The sequence below is a fragment of the Oncorhynchus keta genome, chromosome 6 (assembly GCF_023373465.1).
Source record: "Oncorhynchus keta strain PuntledgeMale-10-30-2019 chromosome 6, Oket_V2, whole genome shotgun sequence".
Classification (NCBI taxonomy): Eukaryota; Metazoa; Chordata; class Actinopteri; order Salmoniformes; family Salmonidae; genus Oncorhynchus; species Oncorhynchus keta.
This window is the reverse complement of record NC_068426.1, coordinates 42,905,971-42,914,827: the sequence shown is the minus strand read 5'-3', so window position 1 is coordinate 42,914,827 and position 8,857 is coordinate 42,905,971.

Below are 8,857 nucleotides of genomic sequence, written 5' to 3'. Positions count from 1 at the left end.
CTCAGGGGTGCTCAGATCATCAACCACTGACCTCCACACCATCCTTAAAAACAGCAGTACTCTTTTGGAGACAGATTGGTCAGTGCTCCTGTATGGCACCAACATTGTGGATTTTCATCCAATACTTCTGGACTATGGGAACATTGTTTGGACAATAAAATGAGGTAAAATGGAAGCTGGCTACAGTCTCAGTTTTATCCTCCAAGACAGTGTGAGGATGTATAACAACAATACCTGTGGTTTAACTTGATGATCAGGGCCAGATTACCGAATGGGCACCTGCTCTCTCTAATTCTCTCTTTCTCTCTCTCGGAGGACCTGAGCCCTAGGACCATGCCTCAACTCTAGAGACAGTAGGAGTGGTGGAGATACTCTTAATGATCGGCTATGAAAAGCCAACTGACATTTACTCCTGAGGTGCTGACTTGCTTCACCCCGACAACTATTGTGTTTATTATTATTTGACCATGCTGGTCATTTATGAACATTTGAACATCTTGGCCATGTTCCGTTATAATAATAAGGCAGAACAGTTGAAACTGGAGCAGCAGCACGGCCAGGTGGACTGGGGAAATGTCAGGTAATCCTGGGGCATGGTCCTAGGGCTCTGGTCCTCCGAGAGAGAGAAAGAAAGAGAGAAGGAGAGAATTAGAGAATGCACACTTACATTCACACAGGACACCGAATAGGACAGGAGAAGTACTCCAGATATAACAAACTGACCCTAGCCCCCTACACATAAACTACTGCAGCATAAATACTGAGACAGGAGGCTGAGACAGGAGGGGTCAGGAGACACTGTGGCCCCATCCGAGGACACCACCGGACAGGGCCAAACAGGAAGGATATAACCCCACCCACTTTGCCAAAGCACAGCCCCCACACCACTAGAGGGATATCTTCAACCACCAACTTACCATCCTGAGACAAGGCTGAGTATAGCCCACAAAGATCTCTGCCATGGCACAACCCAAGGGGGGTGCCAACCCAGACAGGATGACCACATCAGTGAATCAACCCACTCAGGTGACGCACCCCTTCCAGGGACGGCATGAGAGAGCCCCAGTAAGCCAGTGACTCATCCCCTGTAATAGGGTTAGAGGCAGAGAATCCCAGTGGAAAGAGGGGAACCGGCCAGGCAGAGACAGCAAGGGCGGTTCGTTGCTCCAGAGCCTTTCCGTTCACCTTCCCACTCCTGGGCCAGACTACACTCAATCATATGACCCACTGAAGAGATGAATCTTCAGTAAAGACTTAAAGGTTGAGACCGAGTTTGCGTCTCTGACAGGGGTGGGCAGACCGTTCCATAAAAATGGAGCTCCATAGGAGAAAGCCCTGCCTCCAGCTGTTTGCTTAGAAATTCTAGGGACAATTAGGAGGCCTGCATCTTGTGACCGTAGCGTACGTGTAGGTATGCACGGCAGGACCAAATCAGAGAGATAGGTAGGAGCAAGCCCATGTAAAGCTTTGTAGGTTAGCAGTAAAACCTTGAAATCAGCCCTTGCTTTAACAGGAAGCCAGTGTAGAGAGGCTAGCACTGGAGTAATATGATCAAATTTTTTGGTTCTAGTCAGGATTCTAGCAGCCGTATTTAGCACTAACTGAAGTTTATTTAGTGCTTTATCCGGGTAGCCAGAAAGTAGAGCATTGCAGTAGTCTAACCTAGAAGTGACAAAAGCATGGATTCATTTTTCTGCATCATTTTTGGACAGACAGTTTCTGATTTTTGCAATGTTATGTAGATGGAAAAAGAACAAGCATCTCTGTTTTGTCTGAGTTTAAAAAGTAGAACATTTGCAGCCATCCACTTCCTTATGTCTGAAACACATGCTTCTAGCAAGGGCAATTTTGGGGCTTCACCATGTTTCATTGAAATGTACAGCTGTGTGTCATCCGCATAGCAGTGAAAGTTAACATTATGTTTTCGAATAACAACCCCAAGAGGTAAAATATATAGTGAAAACAATAGTGGTCCTAAAACGGAACCTTGAGGAACACCGAAATTTACAGTTGATTTGTCAGAGTACAAACCATTCACAGAGACAAACTGATATCTTTCGGACAGATAAGATCTAAACCAGGCCAGAACTTGTCCGTGTAGACCAATTTGGGTTTCCAATCTCTCCAAAAGAATGTGGTGATCGATGGTATCAAAAGCAGCACTAAGGTCTAGCAGCACGAGGACAGATGCAGAGCCTCGGTCCGATGCCATTAAAATGTCATTTACCACCTCCACAAGTGCCGTCTCAGTGCTATGCTGGGGTCTAAAACCAGACTGAAGCATTTAGTATACATTGTTTGTCTTCGGGAAGGCAGTGAGTTGCTGCGCAACAGCCTTTTCTAAAATTTTTGAGAGGAATGGAGGATTCGATATAGGCTTATAGTTTTTATATTTTCTGGGTCAAGGTTTGGCTTTTTCAAGAGAGGCTTTATTACTGCCACTTTTAGTGAGTTTGTTACACATCCGGTGGATAGAGAGCCGTTTATTATGTTCAACATAGGAGGGCCAAGCACAGGAAGCAGCTCTTTCAGTAGTTTAGTTGGAATAGGGTCCAGTATGCAGCTTGAAGGTTTAGAGGCCATGATTATTTTCATCATTGTGTCAAGAGATATAGTACTAAAACACTTGAGCGTCTCTCTTGATCCTAGGTCCTGGCAGAGTTGTGCAGACTCAGGACAACTGAGCTTTGAAGGGATACGCAGATTTAAAGAGGAGTCCGTAATTTGCTTTCTAATAATCATAATATTTTCCTCAAAGAAGTTCATGAATTTATCACTGCTGAAGTGAAAGTCATCCTCTCTTGAGGAATGCTGCTTTTTAGTTAGCTTTGCGACAGTATCAAAAAGGAATTTCGGATTGTTCTTATTTTCCTCCATTAAGTTAGAAGAATAGGATGATCGAGCAGCAGTAAGGGCTCTTCGGTACTGCACGGTACTGTCTTTCCAAGCTAGTCGGAAGACTTCCAGTTTGGTGTGGCGCCATTTCCGTTCCAATTTTCTGGAAGCTTGCTTCAGAGCTCGGGTATTTTCTGTGTACCAGGGAGCTAGTTTCTTATGAGAAATGTTTTTAGTTTTTAGGGGTGCAACTGCATCTAGGATATTGCGCAAGGTTAAATTGAGTTCCTCAGTTAGGTGGTTAACTGATTTTTGTCCTCTGGCATCCTTGGGTAGACAGAGGGGATCTGGAAGGACATCAAGGAATCTTTGTGTTGTCTGTGAATTTATAGCACGACTTTTGATGTTCCTTGGTTGGAGTCTGAGCAGATTATTTGTTGCAATTGCAAACATAATAAAAAAGGTGGTCCGATAGTCCAGGATTATGAGGAAAAACATTAAGATCCACAACATTTATTCCATGGGACAAAACTAGGTCCAGCGTATGACTGTGACAATGAGTGGGTCCAGAGACATGTTGGACAAAACCCACTGAGTTGATGATGGCTCCGAAAGCCTTTTGGAGTGGGTCTGTGGACTTTTCCATGTGAATATTAAAGTCACCAAAGATTAGAATATTATCTGCTATGACTACAAGGTCCGATAGGAATTCAGGGAACTCAGTGAGGAACGCTGTATATGGCCCAGGAGGCCTGTAAACAGTAGCTATAAAAAGTGATTGAGTAGGCTGCATAGATTTCATAACTAGAATCTCAAAAGTTGAAAACATATTTTTTTTTTTTGGGGGGTAAATTGAAATTTGCTATCGTAAATGTTAGCAACACCTCCGCCTTTGCGGGATGCACGGGGGATATGGTCACTAGTGTAGCCAGGAGGTGAGGCCTCATTTAACACAGTAAATTCATCAGGCTTAAGCCATGTTTCAGTTAGGCCAATCACATCAAGATTATGATCAGTGATTAGTTCATTGACTATAATTGCCTTTGAAGTAAGGGATCTAACATTAAGTAGCCCTATTTTGAGATGTGAGGTATCATGATCTCTTTCAATAATGACAGGAATGGAGGTGGTCTTTATCCTAGTGAGATTGCTAAGGCGAACACCGCCATGTTTAGTTTTGCCCAACCTAGGTCGAGGCACAGACACGGTCTCAATGGCGATAGCTGAGCTGACTACACTGACTGTGCTAGTGGCAGACTCCACTATGCTGGCAGGCTGGCTAACAGCCTGCTGCCTGGTCTGCACCCTATTTCATTGTGGAGCTAGAGGAGTTAGAGCCCTGTCTATGTTGGTAGATAAGATGAGAGCACCCCTCCAGCTAGGATGGAGTCCGTCACTCCTCAGCAGGTCAGGCTTGGTCCTGTTTGTGGGTGAGTCCCAGAAAGAGGGCCAATTATCTACAAATTCTATCTTTTGGGAGGGGCAGAAAACAGTTTTCAACCAGCGATTGAGTTGTGAGACTGCTGTAGAGCTCATCACTCCCCTAACTGGGAGAGTGGGGCCAATTACTCGATGCCGACACATCTTTCTAGCTGATTTACACGCAGAAGCTATGTTTGCGCTTGGTGATCTCTGACTGTTTCATCCTAACATCGTTGGTGCCGACGTGGATAACAATATCTCTATACTTGGCCATGTTCTGTTATAATCTCCACCCGGCACAGCCAGAAGAGGACTGGCCACCCCTCATAGCCTGGTTCCACTCTAGGTTTCTTCCTAGGTTTTGGCCTTTCTAGGGTGTTATTCCTAGCCAACGTGCTTCAACACCTGCATTGCTTGCTGTTTGGGGTTTTAGGCTGGGTTTCTGTACAGCACTTTGAGATATCAGCTGATGTACGAAGGGCTATATAAATAAAATTTGATTGATTGATTGAAGTGACGTGCTCGAATTCCCATCCTGCAACAAATTTTCAGAATTTTCTGCAGAGAGGTCGGGGAGGAAAAGTCTGAGTAATGATCGACTACCAGCAGAAAGTCTTTGCCACTGTGCTGGAAGAGATCTAGACTTACTATCTGCCAGGGGTGCATCGGTAGCTTGTGGGACGTCATCGTCTCTCTCTGTTGCTCAATGGCATATTCATTGCAGATTGTGCATTTACTGACATAGTCTTTAATTTCACTCTGCATTCCTGGCCAATACAGTGTGTCACGTGCTTGTATGTAACAGGCCTCACCCACTCTGTGACTTGAGTGCACACGTGCCAACATCTCAGGGCGCAGAGACCGGGGAATAACGACTCTCTGACTCTTGAATATTACTCCGTTTTGAACACTGAGCTCCTCTTTGATTGGCCAATATTCTCTGACGGCTAAAGCAGTTTCTTCCCTGCAGTCGGGCCAGCCCATCAGCATCACAGACCTCAATGCCTGGAGTTGCCCGTCCCTGTCTGTGTGCTGTCTGATTTGTATAAGGCGCTGGTCCGTAACATTAAGGTAGTCAGCCTGGTTGATGTGTTCAACATCCACTTGCTCTGTTTGTAAGCTGCACACTGCGTGTTGTTCATGCATGGAGCGTGTGTGAGTGCCTGATGCAGTAGCCCTGCTGAGCGTGTCACTCACATACATCTCTGGCCCTGGCTTTTACACCACCTTGAGGTTGTAGTTTTGTAGGGCCAGTAGCATGCTCTGCAGTCGTTTTGGGGCATTCAGGAGAGGCTTGCTGAATATAGCAATAAGGGGCTTGTGATCGATCGGTCTCTGCGGTAATATTGTCGCGCCCGTACAGGTAGTGGTGGAAGCGTTGGCATGCAAACACAATGCTGAGGCACTCCTTCTCTATCTGGGCATAGTTCTGCTCTGTTGGGGTGAGTGCCCTAGAGGCGAATGCCACAGGCTGGCCCTCCTGCATGAGGCAACAGCCAAGTCCATACTGGCTTGAGTCACTCTGAATCGTGACAGGTTTTGACACATTGTAGTATCGCAGTACAGGTGTCTGGGTGACCAGTTGTTTTATTTCCCTCACCGCTGCGTCATGTTTTGGGAGCCAATGCCAGATGGTGTCCTTGTCCATGAGCCTCCTCAGTGGCTCACACACTTCAGAGAGCCGCGGTAGGAATTTGGCCAGGTAGGTGACGAATCCGACGAAGCGCTGCACTCCCTTCACGTCAGATGGGTGGGGCATTTCCAAGACAGCCTTCACTTTTTCAGGATCCGCCTTCAATCCGGTGGAGGACAAGATGTGCCCATGAAAGCAGACGTCTGGCACTTTAAACTGAAGCTTTTTTATGCTTAGCCTTAGCTTGACCTGTCTGCATCTGACCATCAGGGCCAGCAGCTTGGCGTCATGGTCACATTCTGCCTCCTCATCACTGTCCCCACAGCCCACTACGAGAATGTCATCTGCTATGGGTTCCACGCCACTGAGTCCCATCAACAGCTCATGCTGTTTCCGCTGACACACCTCTGGAGCCACGGAGACACCAAACGGAAGCTTCAACCACCTCTTCCTGCCCCAGGGTGTCCAAAAGGTGGTCATGTAGCTGCTGGGCTCGTCGAGCTTGCACTGCAGAAAGGCATCTCTGTGGCATCCACGAGCGTGAAGACTCTGGCCTTTGGGAGCTTGTAAAGAACATCCTCCAACGTGGGCATAATGTAATGTGAACGTCGCAGAGCCCGGTTGAGGTGTTTAGGATCAATGCATATCCGTAGCTTGTCTGGTTTCTTGACGATAACCATATTACTTATCCAGTCTGTAGGCTCGGTGACGGATATGATGTTGCCATCTGCTTCGTATTTGTCAAGCTGAGCCTTCGTAGCTGCTTTCATGGCCACTGGTACATTGCGGGGTGCACACTGGACAGGCTGGATTGCTGCGTCCAACTCAAAGTGGACTTCCCCAGGAACTGACTCGACCGGTGCGTTGAAGACATCATGGTACTTGCTTAGGAGTGTCTCCTTGCTCAAGGGCCCAGCCTGGACTTTGTCTATAATGTTAAGATCAGCTGGGATGGTGAAGTTAATAAGTCCAAGGCGCTCGCATGTAGAACCTGACAGTAATGGCTGTTGACTAGCCTCAACTATTTCAAACTCAAGGGTGTATTTCTGGCCACATAAAACACACTCTGTCACAAACAGGCCTAAAGAGGTCATGAACTGGCCTGAATACAGTTTCAGCTTGGTGCTACTCTGTGTGAGTTTGTCTCTGGGCGCGAGCCTCCTTTTGTCTTTAAGGCTCATAACGTTGCATGTGGCCCCTGAATCTAGCTGGCATTGCTGTGGTTTATTATTAAGTAGCAGAGTGACAAACCACTTTTGTCCTTTTGCCCTCACTGCCCCTATGCACTCGCTAGAATGTACATCCTCTGTGCTGCCGTTCCCTTCATCTGTGTTTGTTTCCATGGAGTGCACTTTACCCTCCTTTCTCTTGCTTTTCATGCAGACCCTTGCGAAGTGATTAGCTGTACCACAGGATTTGCATATTTTTCCATAGGCTGGGTAGTGTTCTTTTCCTCGTCCATGAGAAATGCCACAATATCGGCATGGGTTGTCTACTGCAGAGTTGGCTGTAGTATTAGCATTAGCTGTGGCAAAAGGGAATTTCTTTACTGGCTGCCTGAATGTAGCATTGACATTGTCCGTATGTTGCCTTTCTAGCTCCATGGACCTCATCCCTATATCAGTAAGCTCTGCTGCACGGCATGTCTCCACTGCCAAGGCCAGCGTCAGGTCACGTTCTCTCAGCAAACGTCTGCGGGTGCCCTCATCAGTTATGCCAAGCACAATCATATCTCTGATTAGTTCATCTCTTAAAGCACCATAGTCACATGTCTTTTCCCTTAACCCAGTGACAAAGCTGTCAATGGACTCCCCGTCCTCCTGTTTGCAATGACCGAAAACATAACGCTCGTAGATGACGTTCTTTGCTGGCGTAAAGTAATGTTCAAGAGCATCAAGAATAGCTATAGCGTTACCTTGCTGTGCTGCTGTTAGGTTCAGGTTGTGTTTGTATACGTGTCGGCATTCAGTTCCCATTATAGTCCTTAAAGTGGCAGCCACTACCTCATCTTCCTTTTCCAGAAGTCCCGTTTGCGAGCGCATAGTCCTCCCATTCACCTCTAAACGTATCCCAGTTCGTGCTCCAATCCCCGCTGAGCTTCATAACGGCGGGAGGGGGAATGTTCGCTGCCATGTCTAACCGGTGCTAACAACACTGAAGCAAACTAGCAAACTCACTCTAGCTTAAGGCCAATTCCGGGCGAAATTTTACACAAATAAGCATTTGTTTGTAAACAAGAATAGGTGACTAATTTGCGGAAAGCATGGTTAGTTAGTTATCCGACTCTGACACCATGTTTGAATGTTAAATGACGAGACAGAGGCATTGATGCGAGTAACCAGTCTTGTTCAGTACATGACAACACATCCGGGTATCTCAAGCACCCCGGTAAAACACAAAAGTTGAAGTAATGAACATTTACCAACAGATGGCATCACTGTGCCATCTTACACCCATAACAGCGAGGTACAGAAGCTCCTGCAACGAGTCGTCTGTATAAACAATAGTTTGTTGTGGGACGAAGCAATGGCCATGCACGTACACATTTTATGTATGGGTGCTCCCGGGAATCGAACCCATAATTATTGCATTGCAAGCGCCATGCTGTATCAACTGAGCTACAGGACCACAGACAACGATAGCCAACGTTACGTTTCTCTCAAGATTAGAATACTTGTTGTAGCTATACAGTAACACGTTAGCTAACGTGCTAGCCACAGTAGCTAGCCAGGGCTACAGTTTGCATCCATGCCATACTTGTTAATTCACGTTTAGCTCATGTCATTTGTAATAACTGTCTCTGAAGTTTATTTTGCTGCCACCACGCGTATTTCTGCGTGCGCCACCGTCTTTTCTCATTTCAACTCTGACCCAACAACACATGTAATGCTTCTGTCCTCGTTTATTCAAAACTGGTTCGTTGTCGCCCTCAAGCGTTCTTCTCAAATTACTGCATTTGATGTGTTA